General features: G+C 37.1%; 1 protein-coding gene across 14 annotated transcripts in view; it reads right to left on the reverse strand.

The window, feature by feature from the left end:
• The window catches only part of PRELID2 (PRELI domain containing 2), an 856521-nt gene that overhangs the window by 663047 nt on the left and 167579 nt on the right, over positions 1-25895 (reverse strand). For 9 of the 14 annotated variants that reach the window (XM_064366453.1, XM_064366452.1, XM_064366457.1 and 6 more), the window contains one exon: positions 10197-10288. The exons of the other annotated variants lie outside the window; for them this stretch is intronic. The gene's annotated coding sequence lies outside the window, so the exon portion shown is untranslated. The remainder of the gene's footprint in view (positions 1-10196; positions 10289-25895) is intronic. 14 annotated transcript variants of the gene reach the window in all.

Genomic DNA, 25895 nt, shown 5'->3' on the forward strand with positions numbered 1-25895 from the left:
ATCTCCTATACAGATAGTCCTCAACTTAACAATGGTTCAATTTATGATTTTTCCACTTTATGATGCTGTGAGAGTGATAATCATCCAGTAGAAACCCTACTTTGAGTAACCATTTTGTTTTTCACTTTTCATACAGTGCAATCAACCCTCCAAATCTATGTGTTCCATATTTTTGTATTCAATCAACCACAGATCAAAATTATTTCAGAAAGAAACAATAAAAGATAACAAGGCAAAAATAAAAAATAATACAAATAAAACCAATACAGCATAACAACTATTTATGTAGTATTCATATTGTATTAGGCATTATAAGCTAGAGATGACTAGTATGAGGGAAAATGTATGTAGATTATTTGCAAATATTATGGCATTTTATATAAGACACTTGAGCATCCACAAATCTTGTTAGTCTTCCCAAGATTTGTGGATAGGTGGGTCTGGAATCAATCCCCCACAGATATAGAGGGACAACTGTATTCAATAAATTACATGACATATTTAATGTTTTATTATAAAATAGGCAAATAGGCTCTGTGTTAGATGAATTTGCCTAGCTGTAAGCTAATGTTAAGTGTTCTGAGCACATTTAAGGTAGACTAGTCTAAGTTATGATGTTCAATAGGTGAGGTATATTAAATGCATTTTTAATTTCTGATATTTTCAACTTATGATGAGTTTATCAGGATATAACCTCATCATAAGTCAAGGAGTATCTGTACTCTCTTCTCTATTTTCCATCCTTTTCTTTCTCCACACTTGAGTCTAGATGTTCTCTTCTGTCCTTCAGTTTACTAATTCACCCATCAGCTGCATCTAAGCAGCTGTTTAAACTGTCCATTTAATTTCTTTATTTCAGCTATTGCATTTCAGGGCTCTAAATTTTCTATTCAGCTTTTTTATAGTTTCTACTTTTCCATCAAACTTCTACATCCTGTCTTTTAATTCTTTGAACATATTAATTGCAATTATTTTAACTCTGATATCTGGATCTGCTGTGGATTGATTTTCATTGTTTTTATCTCTTGCTTGTTTTATTGTCTGTTTTTTGTTTATCTCTTGTTTGTTTATTGTTGTTTGGGTCAAGTCTTCTATGCAGGAAATATTTTATTGAGTATTACATATGAGAAATGTAGAAAATATCTGAGACTCCATGTTATCTTCCTGCAATGTCCCAAATATATATTGATCCAATCACAGAGTGAAATCATTCAAAGTTGAACTTGAATTTCTCCAAGAAGTAATCTATTTTTAATTCACCATCACTCCTAAGATCCTAAGTGAAACTTTAAAGTTTTACCAAGGACCCTCTTCCTTGGCATGCCCAGAACTCTAGTTTCACCATTCCACCTGATGAGGATTCTTAATGCTAAATTCAGCTTCTCAGACCCTGAGCTACTACTTTTGAAATCAACAATCATCTCAAGGAGAGGGGTAGCACTGAATGTCAGAATCACCTCTATGGCATTCTCTGTTCCCTCAGATCTTTGCCCTGATCCTCTCTTTCTTCATGGCTCTCTGCTTCCTTTATCCAGAATTTTAAAATGTATCATCCCACCTTTTGAGTTGTTCTCATCCAGAGTTTTGATCAGAGACAATCTGGTTTGGCATTACCAGAAGCAGAGTATCTCTAAGGTGAATTTTGAGTATATCAAATAGCCTATATGTATATATTTATTGACTCAAACATATTCTTTGAATTTGGTTAAAATCTATTCAGTTATCCTAACAAAATATAACAACAAGCAAACAAAAAAATTAATTTTATTTACATTCTAATAGAGGCTCTTCACAGGAAAAAAAAAAAAAAAAAAAAAACCTAGAACTTGAAATCTATCATGTCTTAATTTTAACTTATTCTCTGTGATTCCCTCATGAAAATGACACAGACTCTCTGTTTTTAATCTCCTTAGCCTATCTCACATGTTTATTTGGAAGATTAATTAGAACACATAGACAAAAGCATCTTGTACAGTGCCTGGATCATGCTCATTACTTCATAAATGTTAGTTTCATTATAATTTATAGAAAAAGAGCATATTTGTCATTTCTCTTGCTATTCAAAAGTTTATTGCTGGACTTGCTAGAAAGAAAGAGATCTAACAGATAATAATAATAATAATAGCTGATTCAATAGAATTCTCAGCATGCATGCAAGGATTTAGCATTAGTTCAAGGATTCTGGTGCATAATTACACTATTCTTTCACTTAAAATGGATCTAATTGTGAATTTTGTTAAAATAGAAAATCAATGTGAGAAGAAAAGTTTTCGAAATAAATAGGAAAGTTCAGATGTGAAAATTACTGAATGACTCTACCCTCTGGCCTCAACAAGGATATATTAGCTGAAAGTGAAATGAGACTGAGCATGGTGGCTCACACCTGTAATCCCAGCACTTTGAGAAGCTGAGGCAGGCGAATCACGAGGTCAGGAGATAGAGACCATCCTGGTTAACATGGTGAAACCCCGTCTCTACTAAAAATACAAAAAATTAGCCAGGCATGGTGGCACATACCTGTAGTCCCACCTACTCAGGAGACTGAGGCAGGAAATTTGCTTGAACCCAGGAGGTGGAGGTTGCAGTGAGTAGAGATTGCATTACTGCACTCTAGCCTGGGTGACAGAGCGAGACTCCATTTCAAAAAAAAAAAAAAAGAAAGAAAGTGAAATGAGCCCTTAAGTGCTATGAATGCATCAGGCACAAACTCTGGACTCTTCAAATGCTGACTCTGCCTCAGGGACAGGCATCCAAGGTTACTTCTCTAAAAGGGAGACAGAGACCCAAAAGACTCTTTTTGCTCATGCATTCTCTATGCTAATATCTATGATGTGTTAAGCATTCCACAGTCATTATCCTTCTGCATCCTCTGAAAATCTCAGTAATTGATGTACCATTATTCCCCCATCTCATCCTGTATTCTACAAGTCATATAACACGCCCATAGATGTCATATACCTTACTAAAAGCACACAGCCACAGTGTGCTACAGACAATTCAGTTAACATATTGAGTACCTCTTATGTGCCTGGCAATGTGTTAGGCGCTGAGGCTACAACAGTAAACAAAACATGTCTCTGCAAAAAAGATAAGCCAATGGCCATGCTCGAAAAACATCTCCTTTTATTATAAGATGTTAATGTGACAATTGTTAGGACTATGAAGGAAAAAAAATGTTAAAGGAAGAAGAGCGAAACCAATACTGTAAGGCAGATAGAAAATGTGGTCAAAGGGTAGCCTTGCACCCACCAAGGTCCATTCCCACAGAGACCCAGCCCTAGACCCCTCCTAAAATGCATACTCACCTCTATACTTAATGGAGCATGCATTTCCATGGAAATGTAACATGTGATATGGTCTGGATATGTGTCCCTCCAAATCTCATGCTGAAATGTGATTCCCAATTTTGAAGGTGGAGCCTAGTGAAAAATATTGGATGATAGGGGAAGATCTCTCATGAATGGCTTAGTGCCATCCCCTTGGTGATGAGTGAGTACTTGCTCAGTTAGTTCACATGAGATCTGGCTATTTAAAAGAGTCTGAGACTTCTCTCTCACTTTCTTTCTAGCTCCCTCTCTCATCATGGGATATGTCAGCTTTTTCTTCACCTTCCATCATGACTGAAAGCTTCCTAAAACCTCACCAGGAGCACAGCAGATGCTGCTGCCATGATTCCTGTACAGTCTGCAGAACCATGAGCCAAAATAAACCTCTTTTCCTTATAAATTACCATCTCAGGCATTCCTTTATCACAATGCAAACTGATTAACAAAACATATAAATCAATAAATAAGCTAGATAGTTACAGAGTAAGGGCTAAGATAAAAGTAAAACAGAGTAGTGAGACACAGAGTAACTGGAAAGGGGATACTTTGGGTACTGTGTTTCAGAAAAATCTCCATGAAGATGTGGCATTTAAGCAGAAATTGGGAAGATGGGAAGTTTGAGGCAGACGCATGAGAACTTAAGGCAGAAAGAACTCAGTATGCTGGGAAAATGAACCTGCAGCAGAGGGAGCGAAGGAGAGTCTGACCTAAGATGAGGCTGGAGTTAGGAGAGGGTCAGATCGCATGTGAAGTGGTAGGGCTATAGCATAGACTTCAAGGTGAGCGAGTCTCATCTCACTCTCCAGTGGGCAATAACATACTGTTATTCTCTAGATCACCGAGACTGCTCACCAATAACCCAGGTACCAGGGCACAATCAAGACCAGCACCATTATCTCATTGATTCCATCTGGAACTTGGCAGTTGGTACCTTCTCACTTCAGTTCACAATTAGAAACCTCTTTGTCCCCATTTTCCCCTTTTATACCCTATGTGTACATTTGTTTCACCGTATCAGACTACGATTCCATTTCAAGACAGACTCCACAAAAACTATCACAGTTTGAGCACACATAGTAGGCGCTCAACAAGTGTTAGCTAAGTTGATTACCAAAAGCAGACATGGACCTAGAAGCTGGAAAGTTGGAATATTCAAAACTGTAGGCTGGTAAGTCAAGAAGTAAAGGAATCTCCTAGCTTAGAATGGGATGCGGGGAAGGTGTCGGGGGAAAGGGACTCACTGCCAGGCCTTCCCTGTTTTCTTCTTTGAATTGCTTCCGTCACTTGTGCTTACCCTTAACCTTTGTGTGGGGAGATATGGACCTCAGAATGTGGCCTCTGGTCTCCCAGCCTCATGTAAATGCACTTTCAATGTTTCCAGACAGAGTAATTCAAAGAAAAGGAAAAAGACATTTTTATTGTTATGAATAACTTAATACAACTTCATTTAACACTGTAACTGAATACTTACAATTCTTTAAATTGTATATTTTGTATTGAAATATAGTGAGTCTATGTGGGAAGGGATAGAAAAGGGCAGCAGGAGAGCACTTCGTGCCTAGAAAAAGACCTACAATGCAAAATAATAATCATCACAACTCTAGTATTAATAATAGTAACAGTAGCTACCATATATCACACTACAGTGTCAAAGGGATTTGAGCACTTTATATATATTATTTTCGCTTCTGCTTACAATATCACCATGAGGGTGACTACTCCATTTTGAAGATAATGGGAAACTCAAGTTCATGGAAGCTAAGTATCTTGCCTAAGGATTCATAGTGAAGGATGAGCAAGGTCGAGAATCACAGATTTCTCTGGAAGACAGTACATTGGTTAAGAATATGGCCTTTGGAGTCAACAGAAAAGACATCCTGGGAAACGTGCTTTCCCTAATCTTTTCGTGTGTTACTTTTCTAAACTATGAAGGTGTTGAATTCCATCGTCTCCACAGCCCTTCGTAGCTCAATGCTCCAAATTTGCACAATCCAGACTGGGGCAGGACCACACTAATGTGTCTTTCTTTTCTGTTCTGATCCTCCTACATCAACTCCCAGCTCCTCCTCCTAACCCTCTAGGCAGACTAGGGTCCAAAAGTAAATTCGAGAGGACAGCTTATTGCTATATTCTATTACTGACAGGGAAGACTGAGAAAAAATGCACTCGTTCGATGGCTCCAGCACTAACAGCAGTGCTTTCTAAGCCACCAGAAGGACTCTTGAAATAAAGAATTAATGGATGCCAGAACCAGCATCAGACCTATTGGTGCCAATGGGGTTCTGCATAATTTAGTGTTATACTGTCAACTATGAAATGTCTTTGGGCAACAGCCTAAATTTCCTTTGAACAACGTGAATCTTCAGAAGAAATGGGAACAGGAGAAGGGAGAACAGTGTCAAAAGCACTATAAGAAAGAAGACATCAAAAGTGCATCTGAAGAGTTTGAATAAAATTGTCTCAAAAAATATAAAAGTGGGAAAAAGTAGTATTTCTAAATTAATATATCACCTCTTGTAGTATGTATGTGTAATGAACTAAATAAATACTATTTGTAGATCAGCAACTATAGTATTTCATCTACAGACTTAGAAGTATGTCTGTTCAATTGGACCAAAACCTTTTTTAAAAAATCATATTCTTTTTGGAGAAAGTACAAGATCTTCTAATTCAAGATTGCCTTATATTGGGGCATATAAGGTTAAATAGCAGGTGCTAACCTCAGTCTTACTGCTTAGGTTACAAAACAGTTATTGAGTGCCTTCCTTATGTTGGGCATCAAGCTAGTCTCTGGAAATAGAAAAACATACAAAATACTCTAAAATAGTGATTTCCAACAAATGTTTGATTAAAAGCATTGTCTGTCTTAAGTTTGACTTTCATATTTGTATACAAGGCCTGCTTTTCCTTATGTTCCAGTAAACATACTGTCTCTTTTGGCACCAACTTAATGGTATGCTATGTATCTTTTATTTGTGCCAAGTCTTACTCAACTCTGTGCAGCATTGCATGACCCACTTAACTATAAATTAGAACAGATGTGACTTTACCCACATGAAGCCTCAGTTACAGCAAAAATCAGTTCACACATTATTATTAATCATTTGACAGCTCACTTCTGTTAGGGATGCTGGTTGAGATCCATTGCCCAGAAGTATTCAAATAGAAGAATGGACCCTGGCACTGTATGATTCAGTGAAAACCTCTATAAGCAAAAGTACATCCTCCACTGGCCTGTCACAATGCCTGAGATTCACACCATGGACATGATTCCAGGATGTTAAAAACAACAAGCCATAAAAAAAAAAGTGTTATGCTTGCAAGTGCCATTTAGAAGGGAAAACACATTAGCCACCTGAGAATAACTTATTCCAAACAGCATGTAGTCAACCAGCTAAGAGAAAAGGTTCTGAAGGAATGTGACCCAGGATGCTGCTGGGTGAGTTAGAATGAGGGACATAATATAAAAAAAAGGGATTATATTTTCTCAAGAAAAGGGGGCCCTGCCCTGGAGATAATAAACATCTCAGAATACTACAGAGAATAAACAGAGCATGGACAAAGGAGAGATGAGCAGAGTCTGAATTGGCACTCTGCTTCCTGCATAGTTTTGTAAAGAAGTGGCTAAGCTAGATGAATACACAGGATTCTGTTTGCAGATCATTTTTTCCCAGCTACAATTTGATATCTCTGGGTCCAATGCAGGCACTTGTCTAGATCAATAGCCCACTGTGAACAGATCCTGACAGCTGCTGTTTTTCACCCTAACATGATGCTGGTGAAATCTCAAGCAGAGAGGACCACAGACCAGCCATTCCTAGCTATCAGCCATCCGTTCTTTGGCAACAAGTAATGAAATCATAGAGAAAACCAGAGAGATGTGAGATCAAAGGAACAAACTGATTGAATAAGACTGGATTACCATGTGAGAAAAACTGTCTCCCAAATGTTTTTGTGGAAGCTCATTTTGGTCAAAGGCATTGCTTTTCTGATCCATTCCATTTCCTGGCTTCTCTCCCACATCTTTAAGTCTCCTGTTCAGTACTTGCTGGATTATAGTGTAGGGAGAAAGAAAAGGGAAATGCTCTTTGGTAACCAGCTATTTTGTCTTTGTTACAGTTTGAATGCCCCCTTCAAAACTTGTGCTGAAACTTCAACCCCAATGTGGCAGTACTGAGAGGTAGGGCTGTGAAGAGGCAATTGGATCATGAGGGCTTTGCCCTCATTAATAGATTAATTAACTCATGGATTAATGGGTTAATGGATTAATGGGTTGTCATGGGAGGGGAACTGGTGACTTTATGAGAAGAGGAAGAGAAACCTGAGCTAGCGTGTGAGCAGGCTCAGCTTCCTTATCTGTAACACTCTGAGCCACCTTGGGACTCTATAGAGAGAGTCACCACCATAAAAATGGCTTTTACCAGATGTGACCCCGCAACCTTTGACTTCTCAGGCTCCATAACTTAAGAAAAAAAATTTCCTTTTCTTTATAAATTACCCAATTACTGGTAATTTGTGATAAACAACAGAAAACGGACCAAGACAGTCTTCAAACCAGAAGTACAGATTCTACACCTGTAATCAACAGTGAAAATACAATGGCTTCTCATTCTTTTTTGTGTTTTTTTAATTATTATTCACAAAAGACTCACTGAATGGTTTCTGATTCTTATGGAATTTCAGAAATGGTCTTCAAAAGAAATGAGAGTCAGAATCAGTGAATCTATAAATATGCTGAGGGAAATGCAGTGTATGAAGGAGCCACAGATCATTTTCTCAAAGAGTTACCTTCTAGCTGGAAAACCAAGACGCAAGAATGACAAATGTGCAGCACACAGGCCTCTTCTCACCTCACCTGCCCCATGATAGACATCACTATTGATCATGGTGTCCTTTCCTACTAAGCTCACGGGCGACCTCAAATTCCTTTTCAACACAGCACTTCAACAGCTGCTATTCATCTTTCAAAGTTAGAAGAACATGATTTGAGATATATTTGCCATCTCTGCTCACAACTGAAGAGAAACAATAACTGCATATTAGCACCAGGTATTCATGTGAAAAGTCCAGTTTTGTGGTACAAATAGTAAGGCAGCAGGAATTCAGAGGGAAGCTTCATGGAGGTGGGGACTTAAACTGGCTGTGGACATTCACATAGAATTTAAAAGTGAAATACTGAATTTGGTAGTGAAACAACTACTTTTAAAAATTATATTTGTTTGTACTCCCCCTAAAGTAATCTGATGTGCCTCTATTAATAAGTATTTATTAATATGTGTCACACCAGCATTAGAAATTAAGAGGATGGGTCTTGAAAGCAAGGTAGATCTGAATCCTAACCTCAGCTTCATCGCTGAATGTCTGGGAGACCTTGGGCGAGTTAACCAGGATCTCTAAATGTCCTCCTTTGTAAAACTGGCAAATAATAGAACCCAATGCGTAGTGTTATTCTGAAGATTAACTAGAGAGTTTCCTATAATGTGCTCAGCAGTGTGCCCATTATCATTATCTTTAGGGATTTTTAGGTCATTCTATTTTATCCTGGCTAGGGGCATCTGTTCCTCAAGGCATTTTCTATACCAGAATATATCAAGGTAGAATGAAACAATGATGGCATAGAAATTAGATAGATGTGCCATTAAATCCAGACTTTATCACTTACTAGATGTCTAAGTCGAGCAAGTTGCTTCTGTAAACTCTGCTACTTCATTTGCAAAATAAAGGAAATATTGAAGAATGTAAATAAGTCATACAGAGAAGTGCTGGCAAACTGTTGTTGTTTGGTAGATGATAATTCTTTTTATATACAGTATTGTGTCCAGGTTTTCTTCTCTGAATTTTTGAAAACAGATACTGACAAGCTTTTGAAATTTGAAATCCTCAATTGTTTCTCTGCCTTAGATCTACTTTTTTTGGTTGTAAAACCTTGGATTCTTAAAAATAATAGTGCATTCTCCTTTCCATTTGAGCAAGCAAGAACAAGACTATACTAAGAAGCACAGAGAAGAAGGCCATCAGAACCTTAGCACCCAAGAATCAGGTTTCTTTCTTCCTGGCTTCTTTTGCCCTCCAAATGAGGAATTTCTCTTCTTTAATTCAAATGCAAATAATTTTATGTGACTCTAAAGATCCTTTATCTGACGGATCTGAGGAATACAGCTCCTCTCTGCTATCTGTTGGCTGGGCTATTTCTCTTAACTCTAAAGCTCCTGCTTTTCCAATCTAACTCTTTGAGTCAGCAAAGGAATGCACCCCCCACTGCCCAATATTGTCCCTTCTCCAGTGAAAGATCTCACTGTAGCCTCTAACCCAATGGGCTTCAAGGTGGCTCTGGTAAAACAACTTTGACAGGTAGATAGAGCAACTCTGTCTCCATTTATACCTTTTCCCTTCAGTTTAGCACTCCCTCTCCAGCAGTAACTCCAGCATGGCTTTGCTGAAGTGGACTCATGCTACAAGAAATGGTCCTAAGATCCATATCTCATTTCACAGCAGCTGCCAAGGAGCTGTCAGAAGGTGGTTCTTATCGCCACAGGTCAGATTTAAAGCTGTGACCTCAAGGAAATGTACATGCTTCCTATCCCATTAAAAGTAGCTTGAGTTAGACACTGGCCTCCGTGGAATCCATCAACTTTGTTTTGGTTGCTGGACTAGGGCTGTTGCTTGCATCGAGAGAAGGAAAGTTGCGGTCTCTCTTAGAGACTGAGATTTCACTCCAAATATTTATTTCTGCTCAGCAAACACTCACCTATTTACTTCTACAAGTTAAAAAAGAAGAGTTTTAACTCTACAGTACAACCCAAGAATCTAAAGCAAGAGTCAACACAAGAGAGTTACAGTTCCATTATGGCATTCATATCAACTACTTACTGAAAGGTCTGGAAGAGCAGGTAGATTTCAATGTGAGCAGCAGAATAGACAAATCACTGGTAATAGCTGTCTGGAACGCTGTGCTGACAATGCTAAATTGGAAAGAGGGGTGGTCAATTAGCAAAGTCTGCCTTAGGTCCAGGATTGGGAAAAGATAGCATATGCCATATATTTACTGACCTTACTCAATGCCATAGCCCCAAGTCAACTTTTGTGCTTACAGGTCTTCATACTTCAACCCATTCCCCATTCTGCCACCATAGTCAGTAATTTAACACTCACATCTAATCACATCACTTCCCCTATGGCTCACATTGCTCTTATACATATGTTCCCTAACATGGTATATGATGCCTAGCATGATGTACGATGTATAATTGGGCTCCAGCCCATCTCTCCAGCCATTCTTCTTATTGCTTCCCACCATGACACTATGCCCTGGTTATCCCAAATTTCTCATATTCCATAAAATGTTCATTGTTTTTGCACATTCTATTCTTCTCTGAAATGGCTTTCCCTACCTTACTCCACTTGTGACATTCTATACATCCTTCAAATCTCAGTTCAAATGGCACTCCTTAGTCTCTCCATCCTGGATGCCAAGACCTTTTGTTCATATGATTGTAATGGCACTTTTTATATCATAGTCTTATTAGTGAGAAACTTTTTTTGGTAAATGATAGAAACCAATTCAGACTGACTTAAGAAAAGATAGCAAACTTTAAAAAAAGAAAACAAAAAAACAAGAAAGTTCTATTTACTCTCCCATCTTAACAAAAAGTTTGGAGATAGAGTCTTCAGACATAATCGGATCAAGATGCTCAAATGGTGTCTTCACAACTGGCTTCTTCCTCTCCAGGCATTTCTCTCCTTTATGTTGACTTAATTCTAAGTGGTTGGTTTCTACTTGGAGAACACTCACACTTCGGATCTGCAAAAAGGGAGTTTTCTTTCCTAATTGTTTCAATAGAGGTCCAGATTTTAGTCGTATTTGTCTGTCTCGGATTATTTGCCCACCCTTGGAACAATCATTATGACCAAGAGAAGTGAATTTTCTGATTCTCAAGATATGGGTCAGCTTCCACCTCTGAAGCAGGAGAGGTAAATCAACGGCTGCACCCAAACCATACAAAGAGACACAGGGAAAGACTATGTTCACCAAAGGAAGACCAGGAGTGTTCTTTTCAGAAAAGTGAGGCATCTATTCCAGGCAGGCAAAATATAAAAACTGTACATACACACAAAATGATGAGTTTTGAGTTTATATGTGTCTTTTCTCCACCAAACTAAGCCCATCTCACTCATTCATACTACCCTGTGGCAGAACCCTCAAGGACAATATAAGGACACCACTTTTCCTTAGCTCTTTGGGAATGTAGAGTAGCTCCATTTAGTCCCTTGAGAACATGGTTATTAATTGTCTGTGTTTACTGAATATTTCCTCATTCTGTGAAGCAATTTATGAGTCTTGGTGCAGCTTGCAGAGACAAGCATTTCTTGAGTTCCTGCTTGACAAGCACAGAAGGAAATTTATGTGTTGTACTGTGATATGTATTATGTTTACTTGCTAATGAAATTTATTCCAGTTTTTGTGTTTATTTATAGCACACCAATTCTGAACTGATGCAGTCATTAGAGAATGGCTTATACGTGACCAATTTAAAATATTTAAAACCTCTTATTGTAGTGACAAAAGATAAGGGAGTTAAAATGAATAAGGAAAGAGAAGTTTTCGTTACTGGCAAAAGACAAAAAAGGAAATGAGAGGCCTCTAGTGATATAGATATATATGTATTTTATCTGAACATTTATTTGAAATTGTATTTGATTTTTAAGCCTCAATATGCAGAGAAAATCCTAGTCACTCATGGCTAATCCAGAAAAGTCTAAGAAGATTGTATGAATATCAGCCTTTGAGTGTGTTATAATACGTTTAATGGTTTTTTTTCTCCTCTGTAACTCCCCAAAGTCTCCCATTCTGTGCCTGATATAGTAGGAAACACAATTGTTGTATAGTTTTAAAGACCTGTATTCAAGTTTCTGCCTGCAATATTCTGGCTGTATCGTCAAAACACACAGTTGTATATTTTGATAACCAAGGAAAGGCAACCAAGACAAATTCAAGAATATTTGTCTTCCATTACAAAATACATGAGAACATTAATTTCAAGCTGAATATATGGCAGTACACACTACATTCCTTTAATTTAGCAAACACTTATAACACATTGCGCCAGGCATTGTTCTAGGTGCTTTATATATATTTACTCATTTAATTCCTACAACAATCCTTTGATGCAGGTACTAATATTATTTCCATTATACAGGTGAAGATACTGAGGCACAAGGTGGTTAAGTAACTTGCCTAGGATTGCACACTCAATGAGTGACAGTCATCAATTTGACACAGGCACTTGACACTGCAGTTCATGCTTTTGACCATGCAGTATGCTGCTATTTACTATGCTAAATGGCTTCTCCAGTATGGCTTTGGAGTAAGACAGGTCTAGGCTCAAACCTCATCTCTACCACCTGCTAACCAGTGACTTAGGCAAGTTATTTCAACTCTCTAATCCTAGGTCTGCATCTGTTAAATGAACATAATATCCATATAAACCCACTAGCACCATACCTTGCACTCAAATGTTAGCTTTCTTTCTGCAGGCATACATGCTAATTGTACACCAGCTTAGGGTCTAACCCCAGCCACTGAGTACATGTGACTTTAGGAGAATATTCAAAAGAAAGCACAATTCTAGAAGTCACCCAGTGAGTTCAGGTAGAGACAAAAAGAAAAAATCAAGTATTTCAGGCTTGATGTGCAAAAGCAAGTTTTGTCTTTGAATCATCCAATTCATTTTGGGAGTGTCAACCTAGCTTATGAAATATCTGTGGTCCAAAAGTCACATTAGGATTTCAGGAAAGAAGAACTAGGCTATTGATCTGCACATTCAAGAGGTATCAAAGATTCAGTGTTCCCCTGTCACAGAGTAAGTGAATGAATATTGCCAAAACAGTCCCTACACAGTGATGTCGTATGTGTGAAATCCTTCAACAGAAGACAGGTAGGCCACAGCCAAAGAGAAGATTCTGGCTCCAGTAACCACCCAGCTGGTGTTTTCTGACAACCTAATGACCAAATTGAATCATCTGCATAACCAATCTAATTGATTATATTGAAATGGATTATGAAGGTGGTTAAAAAAAAGATATCCAGGCAGTCTAGGGGTACATTTGCATGTCCCTATAGACCCCCAACATAAATCTACATTTTTTTAAAAAAGAAAGTATAGCTGTTTATTTGCTTCCAAACAGTTATATGTTACATATATAGTATATGACCTGTAGACACATAGCCATATGTAATCAGAGTCCATCCTTACTGATCTAAAAAATGAGAAAGGACTGCTATTCATCTCCATAGCAACAATTTATTGAACAACTCTTTGTTGGGCACTGGGCTAAGCACATAAGGTATATTATATAATATAATCCTCACAACACTATTTCAATGCAACAAATATAACTATTATCTACATTACAGATAAGGAAAGTGGCTCAAAGACTGTAATCAGCTTTCCCAGGTCCACACAGCTGGTTTATTGGTCTCAATACTTTCATCTGCAAATCAGAAAAACCTAAGTTCAAACTAAAGACTTTATTATCCCAGGTAACAGGAAGGTTATTAGAGGCAGAGTGAGCCCTGAAGATGATTGATTTGCTTGACTAATAGCTTAATTGTGCTGTTAAGGTCAGGTCCAAAGTTTCTATTTCTCAGCTCCCCCTTTCACAGGCTGCAGCTTTCTATTTCTCAACTCCTCCTTTCACAGGTTTCAGGTATCATATCTAGAGTCACTTCCTGTGGATTTCTTTTATGAGACAGAAACTTTCCTCAGACACACATCCCCATTCTTCCAAGCTTCCCTTCACATCTTCTGGACTCAGAATATGTCACATAGCCATTCCTAAACCAATTACTTAGGAAAAGGTATAGAATTATCATTAAACTAATTGGGCCACATGGAGGTAGGATGATGCTGAAAAAATATTGGTTTCAGATTATTGGATAGGAAACAATATTGGATGGGAAAACAAATAGCAGATTGGCTCTTTGTTTTCCTCTGGTTGTTGATTATAAATGAACAGTAATGGTCATTGCAACCAAAATAGCAATAAAAGGCAAACACAGGTGTGTCCAAAGTAGGTGTTCTTAATTAGTGCACTCTACTGTATAATAGGTTTATATTCCACTGCCCAGATAAACCAGAGGTCTTTATCCCAGTGCTATCAGCCCAGAGACACTGCAAAACTCCTGTTAGCTGGTCATCTTGGGACACAATCAGTGCTTCTAGACATAGATCCAACTGTGATAGCTTTCAAACTGAACTACTTGCTTCTGTTCTTGCCACCTTTCAGTCTGTTTCTCATCATGGCTCAGGTGATTGGATTCAAATTTAAGCCAAGTCATGCCATTCTGTGTTTAAAATCCTCAGCGGATATCAATAGTTACTGGGATAATGGCCAAAAGCTGTAGCCTACGACCATGCATGTTTGCCTCCTACCTATCTCTCCAGCAGCCTCTCTCTCTGTTCAGGCTGAACTGGCTTCTTTCACACCATCCTCTCATGATTTTTGCATGCTAGTCTCTCTATTGGGAATTCTTTTCCCACTCTCTTTACCAAATCAACTCATTCTTCTGATCTGGGATACACCATGTCTTCCTCAGAGAAGTCTTTCCTGACCCTTGATAATATCAAATCGCCATCTTAGAGCATCTCATAGCACCATGTTCACATGCAGTGAACTTACTACACCAAGCATGAACTAGTATGTTCACTTACTATAGTTTCATTTTCTATTTACTTGAGAGACAAATTGATTAATCATATGTGTTCATTAGTCTATAAACCCACTGTCTTAGTCCATTTTATGTCACTATAAAGAAATATCTGAGGCTGGGTAATTTATAAAGAAAAGAGGTTCATTTGGCTCACATTTCTGCCCACACTTCCAGGAAACATGGCATCTGCTTTTGGTGAGGGCCTCAGGAAACTTCCAATCACAGCAGAAGGCAAAGAGGGAGCAGGTGTGTGGGGTGAGAAAGGGAACAAGAGAGTGAGGGAAGGAAGGTGCCGGGCTCTGTTTAACAATCAGATCTCGCAAGACAAAGAGCGAGAACTCAGTCAATCTTATGAAATGGCACCAAGCCATTCATGAGGGATCCATCCCCATGACACAAACACCTCCCCAGTAGGCCCCAACTTTAACTTTGGGGATCAAATTTCCACATGATATTTGGAGGGAAAAAACATCAGATTGTATCACCCATGAAAGCAGTGATGGATTCTGTGTTTGCTGCTTTGTATCTCCTGTTTTTAGCACATTGTCTGACACATGGTGAGTGCTCAAGACAAATTAAAAACAAATTAGAGAACCCAACAGTCTCACACTCTATTTCCTTAACCTCTTCACTACTGTAATTCATCTCCACTCATTCTCCCTCTCCACCTCCACCTAGGCGGATTCACATCTTGACCCCAACCTCCTGACTCCCAATCTCTGTCTGTCTCTTTTGGCTCTGCAAACTCTAAGAAGTTGGACTTACCTCCAGGATCTTTGTAACTAGTGCATGGTATAGCCTAATTTCAGCAGCTGGATTTAGAAAATGACCAAAATGTTCTCAAGTTCTTAAAATGTATTATGAATAATGAATAGGCAAACAAGTAAATAAATTAGTAGTACAGTATAAGATTAAAAGCCCAAGCTTTGCAACTTATAACAGTGATATCTTAATATACTAAGTGTATACTCAGTTTAGCTACATAACTTCTCAGTTGCTTCAGCATAAAATGGGGATAATGATATTGATCTCACAAGATTTTCATAGGTATTCAATAAGCTAATGTATGCAAACATTTAGCCTGGAAATGGAAGCTATTATTAACAAAACAAGTTCCTATAATGACAAAAATGTTCCTCTCAGAAAATTTGCCTTTATAAAGAACCAAATTCTTTAATAAAATGATGGAATGAATTCAGGAAAAGGGGGTTAAAAACTATTGCTATACGGATTTCAGGTAATGGACGTAGTTAATATAAATTATTCACAAGGCAAAGTGCTTGACTTTTTGAACTCAGTTAGTCCATGCTGTGCTCAGAACCCCAGTGAAACTTTCAGGTCCAATAGAGTACTAAAATCCAGGTCAATTGTTCTGTTTCCCAGAACCCAATCCTAGATTAGATTCTCTGCATCAAAACTTTTTCTGTGTTAATTAACTCACTCCCTTCTGCTCTGTTAAACTTGGTATTATTCTGCCACTTCGTTTTGACAAAAAAGAGCAGTTCTCAACAGCAGTTTTCCATGTTTGCATATTCTAGTTGTCTTCTCTGTCACTTTAGCTGTATGTCACAAGAAAAGACAAGAAGAATGTTTTCCAACAGCTGTGGCAGAGTCTATGGCATATAAACCATTCACCAGCATTCTACAGCAAACACCATTAATCAATCAGAATGTTCTTTTCCACTAAAACCCACATGGAGATTCTTATTCCTTCTCAATGAGAAACTACAGAAGCTGTACCACTTAATTAGAGTTGATATGTAAGATATAACCTATTCTCCATGCTGGACTTAGGAAAATGTTCAAGAAACCAGAAATCTAGTTATCACAGCAAGAAACACAAGTGTAATCTTATAAAGGTGTCACCCATGAGGACTAGCTTTGCAATGGTATCGCAATCAAAGAACTACGAAGCAGAAATAAAAAAGAACTGCTATCCAGAAACAAAAAAATAATAATAAAGGCAAAATTTCCCAAGTGCTTCACTTCATTTTCAAATGCCTTGAATGTAATGTCAATGAGCTCAGACAACTGTATCTTAAATTTTCACTTTTCTTTTTTCTCCACTCCTTCACACACTTCTTCCATGGCTCACTTGTCAAAATCCTCAAAATATTTGTCACCAAGCCCTATAACATCCCCTCTTGCCCTTGTTCTGCTCCCAATTTTCTCTAAATTTGTATCACTGAAGCACAAAAAGCTAGTCTGGAATGACATGGAAGGGGGAAATACTGAAAAGGGTCATATCAGTATCGTCTTTCACAGCAGGGGTAAAGAGAGGATTCAGAATTCTCACACTTTAGAAATGTTTAGATACACCTAGGCTGTAATTTTGGGGCCATTACTTTGTCCTTCCTCCATCTCAGGAATCAACCATTCCCATTATCAGTTCTGGCATTTGCAAAAACGATCCCAACAAGTCAAATCTAAGCACAGCTTTGGCATAAGGAATGGCTCTTTTGAAGCTAATGCTCAGAATTCCCCACAGAGCTTGTGAAAAAAAAAACAGCCACTTCAAATGATGAGAGCCTATTTCCTACTATATAGCCACCTTCTGTCTCTCTCATCTCTTCATCATAGTAACAGAAAATGTGAAAGGAGAGGAGAGAGACTGCTAAGAAAAAGACAGCCTTGATTTCATTCATTAAAAGAATCAAAAATTAAAAACAAGTAACAACTTTATTGGCTTTTGCTTCATCTCAAAACATAAAGGCCCTGAGCAATAAAAGATCCAATAAAAACACAAAAGAAGACTGATAGAAAATGCAAACCATCACTGTCATTTCCCTAACTTTAAAGGAATCTTGATCTTTCCACTGATAGGCAGAATTGTTCTTCTAGCTTTGAGTCATATAAATTTTCATTACTGACATCCAATTTTATTTGAATTCTAAAACTTTTTTAAAATATGTACCTTACACAGCCATGAAACCCAGGATAGCACAGCTTTCCCCAGGGCTCTCTGTAGTTCAAGACAACCAAGCACCTATATTCTGATGCTGTGAGGGATGAATAAGACAAAAGTCTGGAGGAAATAGAGTGCCAGAAAAGTTCACATAGGTCAGAAGCAAATCTCTAGAAGAGAGAGAACCATCTGAGTCAGGGATTCTGAAGTCTACCAGACCTACTTAGAAAAGACACATATGCAAATCCTCAAAGTGCCCAACATGCCTCTTCTGATCCAGGGTTGAAGGTACCCAACAAAAAGTCCCTATGGCTACATTCTAGCACCTCAGGAGACAGCTCTTGACATCCCTATCCTCCACCCCAAACTAGCTTGCTATTTTGTTGTCTTAAGCTTACATTCCAGTATCTCATACATGTATGAGTTTACTCCATGGGAACAGGTAAGAATTGACTATGTTGGTCATGGAAAATTCTATTTGAGTCGAGCTTAGGGAAGCCCCTCCCCTTCCTCATAATCAGGTGATATGCTTGATGACATAGGTGGTTCAGAATATTTGAAGAAGGGCCCTCTGGTCTTCCAGGCCACACTGCTTCCCAGTGATACACTCATTTAGACACACCTACAAGATCCCTTAAATGTAGATACCCCTGCAGATTTCCTGTAAAACCTGAGCACAGGACATTTGGTGAGAGATGACACTAGGCTCCTAGTGTCCAGCCTTGTAGGTGAACCATACTGATTTCCCTCTTGGTTTTTCTCATCTCCCGCCAGGCACTGAAAAAGAGTGGACTACTTTCCCCATGGTTGTTATTGTCTCTTCTTTTATAAAATATTCAAAGAAATGTCAAAATACCTTTAGAATATTCCCTTGCTGTTAAAAAGGGTAAGGAAGTTGTTAAAAGCAGATAACTAAAATGCTTCCCTTTCACCCATCAAAATCTGATCTCTTTTCCCCAAACTATGCACTTCCCTGAGCTCTGTGGAAGGAAGAGGTAGCATGAGGTGTGAGGGAAAATGTTGTCATTCGCCTTTTTCTCCTTTTCAGGAACAGCCAAAGTAGAAGCAAAGAGGAGGAGAGCATATAAAAGAAGATTAAAGCTCGATGATTGCCTTATAGGTATTAACTACAGCAAAATGATATTACATCAGCATCAAATTACATCAAATTCTCTGAGAGAGAGGAGGGAAGGGAAAGAAGAGATTGCTGGTCAATTTCAATATTACTTATAGTAGGGAAGTATCAGACACTATCCCAAACAGACCAATGTTTTGTATAAAGGTATAATATGGGTAACCATTAGACAGAGCATCCAGATCTTCCTAAATGCTGCTATATCAAGAAGAAAAATGAAAGAAAAGAAAAAGAAAAAAAGCAAGCAATAAAATAAACCCATAGGGAAACATTGATGTATACACACACCCCCTACATCACATAAAATAAAACCATATAACACAACTGAGATCAAGGCTCTTAATCATATCAATAAATATAAATGGGCATAACAAATCTATAAAAAATTTTCAGATTTGCCAGCAAATCATAATTCAACACATCTGAGAGACACATGCAAAACAAATTATGAAAGATTAAAAGTAAAAAGATGGACATATGAATAAGCAAAATCCAATTCAAAGGCATAATGGAAGGGGAAAAGTCTGTTTATAAGGATAATAACTATTATTATTATTATTATAGTAATAACACCTAAGTAAAATCCACATGAGACAAAGTATAAAATATTTCTGAATAACACAAAAGCAGACTTGAACAAATAAAAAGACTTTCTTTCCATATTCTAGACAAGGAAGTGCCAACATCAAGTTGGCAGTGCACCCAAAGTTAACTTTTATACTTAGTGAATACCACTAAAATTTCATCAGGTTTTTATTTTCCTAAAGATAAAGTTGATTAAACCATTAATTTGGAAAAACAGCCAAGAAAAAAAAAAAGAAGAAGAAGAAGAAATAGAAGGGGGAAGCCTAGCCCTGCCTGGTATTAAAATGTTTTTTCAAACCTATAAAAACTTTTAAAATGTGATATTGGTATATGAATAGACAGAAAGACAAATGGAACAAATAGAATATCCAGAAATAGATCTAATCACGTGAAAATTTAGCATTTAATAACTGGAATGTGTAAAATTAATATTGTTTATTAATTCACATTCACCATCTCAAATGAATTGGGAAAAGATGAATGTTTTAATCAGTGGTGTTGAGATACCTGATAAGTCATATGGAAAATGATAAAATTGGATCTATTCCTCACTCCATAAACCAATATAAATTCCAAATGGGTCAGATTTAAATATAAGACTATGGCCAGGCACAGTGGCTCACTCCTGCAATCCCAGCATTTTGGGAGGCTGAAGTGGGCAGATGACTTGAGGCCAGGGGTTTGAGACCAGCCTGGCCAACACGGCAAAACCCTGCAATGGTGCACACGTGTAGTCCCAGCTGAGGCAGGAGGATCGCTTGAACCCAGAAGGTGAAAGTTGCAGTGAACCATGATCCCAGCACGGCTGGACAATAGAGTGAGATTTGATCTCAAAAAAAAAAAAAAGATACAATAAATATAAGACTACTACTATGTCAGTACTATAAAAAAGCATGGTCTAAACTTGGGAGTAGGAAACATTTTCCTGTGATTCAAAATCTAGATTCAATAAGAGAAAAGTTATATAAACTTGACATAAAAATTAAAATTTTAAAAACTATACAGCAAAAAAACTCTTAATTGAAAAAAATTTTTTTAACCCAGAGAAAAACACTCACCACTTTTTGCAGGGATGATGAGTTAATTTTATAAAACTACAGGGAAAAAAATCAATAAATTATAGTAAACTGGGGGGCAAGAGGTACAAACAGACATTTCACCAAAAAGTAATGTAAATGCCTCTTAACCCATGGGAAAAGAGACTCAATCTTACTACCAATAAAACAAATGCAAATTAAGACTATATATGCTATTCCACCCAAAATGACAAAAAAATCTAAAACTCTTTCCTCCAACTCTTTTGGAAAGGTTGGAGGAAACACTGTCACACATTGCTGGTACAAAACAGAACAAACCCATTAAGACATTGACAGTATCTAGCAAAACTAATAAGCATTTACCCTTTGACTCAGTAATCTCACTTCAAGGACTCCATTCCAATGGCAAAAATAGAAAAAGATGTATGCAGAAGATTATCTGTAACAGCACAATTTATTATTGTAAAAGCGTGCAAACAAACCAAATAGCTATCAATAGAGAACCGGTTCAGTGGTCAGCAAACCACAGTGCACAAGCCAAATCTCCAGGGCTGTTTCTATACAGCCTGGAAGTTGAGAGTAGTTTTACATTTTTAAAGGACTGTAGAAAAAAAAAGTGTGACAAATACGTTATCTGGTTTTTTACATAAAATGTTTGCCAAACTCGGCTATGAACCAGTGTGGTATATCGTGCAATTAAGAACTACACAATTATAAAGAAAAATGAGGATCCCTTCCTTATACCTTATACAAAAATAAACTCCAGATGGATTAAAGATTTAAACATAAGACCTAACACCATGAAAACTCTAGAAGAAAACCTAGGCAATACCATTCAGGACATAGGCATGGGCAAGGACTTCATGACTAAATCACCAAAAGCAATTGCAACAAAAGCCAAAGTAGACAAATGGGACCTAATTAAACCAAAGAGCTTCTGCACAGCAAAAGAAACTATCATTAGACCAAACTGACAACCAACAGAATGGGAAAAAATTTTTGCAATCTACCCATCTGACAAAGGCTAATATCCAGAATCTACAAAGAACTTAAACAAATTTTCAAGAAAGAAAACAAACAACCCCATCAAAAAGGTGGGCAAAGGATATGAACAGACACTTCTCTAAAGAAGACATCTATGAGGCCAACAAACATATGAAAAAAAGCTCATAATCACTGGTCATTAGAGAAATGCAAATCAAAACCACATTGAGATACCACCTCACGCCAGTTAGAATGGCGATCATTAAAAAATCAGGAGACAACAGATGCTGGAGAGGATGTGGAGAAATAGGAACACTTTTACACTGTTGGTGGGAGTGTAAATCAGTTCAACCATTGTGGAAGACAACGTGGTGATTCCTCAAGAAATAGAAATACCATTTGACCCAGCAATCCCATTACTGGGTATATACCCAAAGGATTATAAATCATTCTACCATGAAGATACATGCACACGTACGTTTATTGTGGCACTGTTCACAATAGCAAAGACTTGGAACCAACCCAAACGCTCATCTATGATAGACTGGATAAAGAAAATGTGGCACATATACACCATGGAATACTATGCAGCCATAAAAAAGGATGAGTTTATGTCCTTTGCAGGGACATGAATGAAGCTGGAAACTATCGTTCTCAGCAAACTGACACAGGAACAGAAAACCAAACACCACATGTTCTCATTCATAAGTGGGTGTTGAACAATGAGAACACATGGATACGGAGGGAGGGGAACATCACATGCTGGGGCCTGTAGGGTGGTGGGGGGACTAGGGAGGATTAGTAGGGTGTTGGGGGATTGGGAAGGGATAGCATTAGGAGGATTACCTAATGTAGATGATGGGGTGATGGATGCAGCAAACCACCATGGCACATGTATACATATGTAATGTTCTGCACATGTACCCCAGAACCTAAAGTATAATAAAAAAAAAAAAAGAAAGAAAAATGAGGACTAAAAACAACCGCAATAGATTGAAACACAAACATGTGAGCTGATACGATATTAAAAAACAACAACAGCTGAGCACGGTGGCTCACGCCTGTAGTCCCAGCACTTTGGGAAGCCAAGGTGGGTGGATGACAAGGTCAGAAGTTAGAGACCAGCCTTGCCAACATGCTGAAACCCCTTCTCTACTAAAAATACAAAATATTAGCCGACATGGGGGCAGGCACCTGTAATCCCAGCTATTCGGGAGGCTGAGGCAGAATTGCCTGAACCCAGAAGGCAGATGTTATGTTGCAGTGAGACGACACCACACCACTGCACTCCAGTCTGGGCAACAGGGTGAGACTCCACCCCTCCCCCTAAAAAAACCACCACTAACAACAAAACAGCTCATTGCTCATTTTTGGAGAATGCCAAAAAACAGGCAAATAAAATGAATGAATCAAGCATTTAACCCACTTTTCTTAAGAAACCAGTTGCTACTACCATGACAAAAAGAGGGACAATAAGGTATGTGCTTCTTGATATAAATAAACACCACCATGCATGGAATAATGCAGAAAACAAATCAAACCTTAATCTGAGTAAGCTTTTAAATCTGCTTATCAACTTATAGAATATGCAAAAGACAGAAAAAAACGCTTTTAATGACACTACAAAAATAAAATTAGTAAAATATAGACTGTGAGACACTCTACTGACAAAGTGACCAGATTTCAACAAGTTGCAAAGAAGAAAGAACACCTTAGATCAAAGGAGGCTTAAGAGACCTATTAAACACTCAAAATATCAAAATATATGAGTCTTATTTGTATCATAAGTCAAATCAATTATGAAAACAAATTGTGAAAAAGCATTTCTGCAGCAACTGAGAAAATGTTAACACTAATATTTGAAAAAATTAAGAAATTATTAATTTAGTTTAATGATTGTATTGAGATTATGTTTTTTGTTTTTGTTTTTTTTTTTGGTTTTGGGGTTTTTCTGAGACAGAGTCTAGCTCTGTCATCCAAGCTGGAGTGCAGTGGTGCAATATTGGCTCACGGCAACCTCTACCTCCTGGGTTGAGGCGATTCTCATGCCTCAGCCTCCCGAGTCACTGGGACTAAAGGTACCATGCCTGGCTAATTTTTGTATTTTTAGTAGAGAAGGGTTTTCACCATGTTGGCCAGGCAGGTCTCCAACTACAGATCTCATCCACCCATTTCAGCGTCCACAAGTGCTGGGATTATTGACATGAGCCACCATGGCTGGCTGAGATTATATTTTTTAGTAGTCCTTATTTTTCACATTGAAACATTAATGCAAGAAATGATATCAAGTCTTGGATTTTCTTCGAAATAAGCTAGAGGCAGGGGGTTAGCAAGCAGAGCACAGATGAAGTCAGTCAAGAATCGACCATTGTCGAAGCTGGATGATACATTCATCTAAACAGACACAGGGGTACATCGTGCTTTTTTACTTTCATATATAATTGAACTTTTTGAAAATAAAAATATTATGTTTAAATAAACCCAGAAAAAAAGGAAAAACTGAAGCACCACCATTCACCCCAAGCACTGGGGATAAAGTGTGAATTATGAATTTTGGGATCAGCAACTGCCTGAGGTTTCATTAAAAACTCACCACTGAGCACAGTGTTTGAGCTGAAGTTCTACATCATCCACAAAGATATCCCTCTTAAATTCACTTTCCTTTCCTTTCTGTGAACTTTTAACATAAATCACTGGCTCCCAAGTTTGGTTAAGAAGCAGAATCATCTAGAGAATCTTTTTACAAAATACAGATTTCTGAGCCTTATCCCAGTTCTACTGAACCAGGACCTCTATGGGTAATGTCCTCAAATCTATATTTTTTAAATGCTCCAGTGACTCAGGTGGAGTTGGCTCACAACTCACTGTGACATTAAAATTTAAATCAATATTGCTCAAGTTTCTATAATCTATGTCCCCTTTTGCTAAACATAAATATCTTATATGTACCTTTAATATTATTAATACAAACATTGGAACTTTAAAATTTTTTTCTAACTATGTAGAAACACTCTATTTTATACATATTTGTATGTAATGTATACTGTATATATTTTATATGCTATTGTAAATGAATATATACACATATAAAATATATGTGTATTATATATTATTCATATAAATGCTAGACTATATCCTAGCATTTATATAAGTAATATATAAAATATATGCTAGGATATAGTCTAGCATTTATATGAATAATATATAAAATATATACAGTATACATTACTCACACAGAAATACATATGCACATATGTATGTATACATACACACACACATAAGTATATATTCATTTATATGAATATATACAGTATACATTACATATAAATATGTATAAAATAGAGGGTTTCTACATAGTTGGAAAAAATGTTTAAAGTTCCAATGTTTGTATTAATAATATTAAAGGTAGATATAAGATATATGTATATCTATATACATATATATACACACACATATATGTATATATTCATTTATATGAATAATATATAAAATATATACAGTATACATTACATATAAATATGTATAAAATAGAGGGTTTCTACATAGTTAGAAAAAAATTTTAAAGTTCCAATGTTTGTATTAATAAAATTAAAGGTATACATATATCTATATACATATATATACACACATATATGTATATATTCACTTATATAGATACACATATATACACACACACATATATATGTATATTTATATATATGTATATGTGTGTGTGTGTATTAGAATATATGTATATTCTAACTACCTCACCTCTCCAAATTCTCCACTCAAGCCTTGGGTCAGTCTTCAAATTATTTCTTGATTATTAACACAAAATGGTTTAAGCAACCTTAAAATAAGTATTATGTCATATTTCTTTCATCAAATTCATCACCATTAGCTTTGCAATTTGGCAAGATAATTAATTCTTTTATTTAAGAACTATTTACAGAGCAGTTGATATGTGCCAGACATAGTGCTAAGGATACAATGATGAATAAGATTTCTGCCCCTTGCGAGACTATATCCTAGTATGCAAAGACAAGTAATGATTAAGATAAGTCAATATAGTAATGAATTCTATGAAAATAATAAAATAGAGTGATGTAACTGGCTGGGATTGAGCATGGACTCTGCTTTAGAAGGAATATTCTACAAAGATCTCTACAAAGATATAACATTTGAGCTAAGACTCAATGACATCTCAACTCTTGAGTTTCAGAAACTAAAGCAG

This window comes from Aotus nancymaae, unplaced genomic scaffold (assembly GCF_030222135.1).
Source record: "Aotus nancymaae isolate 86718 unplaced genomic scaffold, 86718_ANA_hifiasm-v0.15.2.pri h1tg000064l_1, whole genome shotgun sequence".
Taxonomy (NCBI): Eukaryota; Metazoa; Chordata; class Mammalia; order Primates; family Aotidae; genus Aotus; species Aotus nancymaae.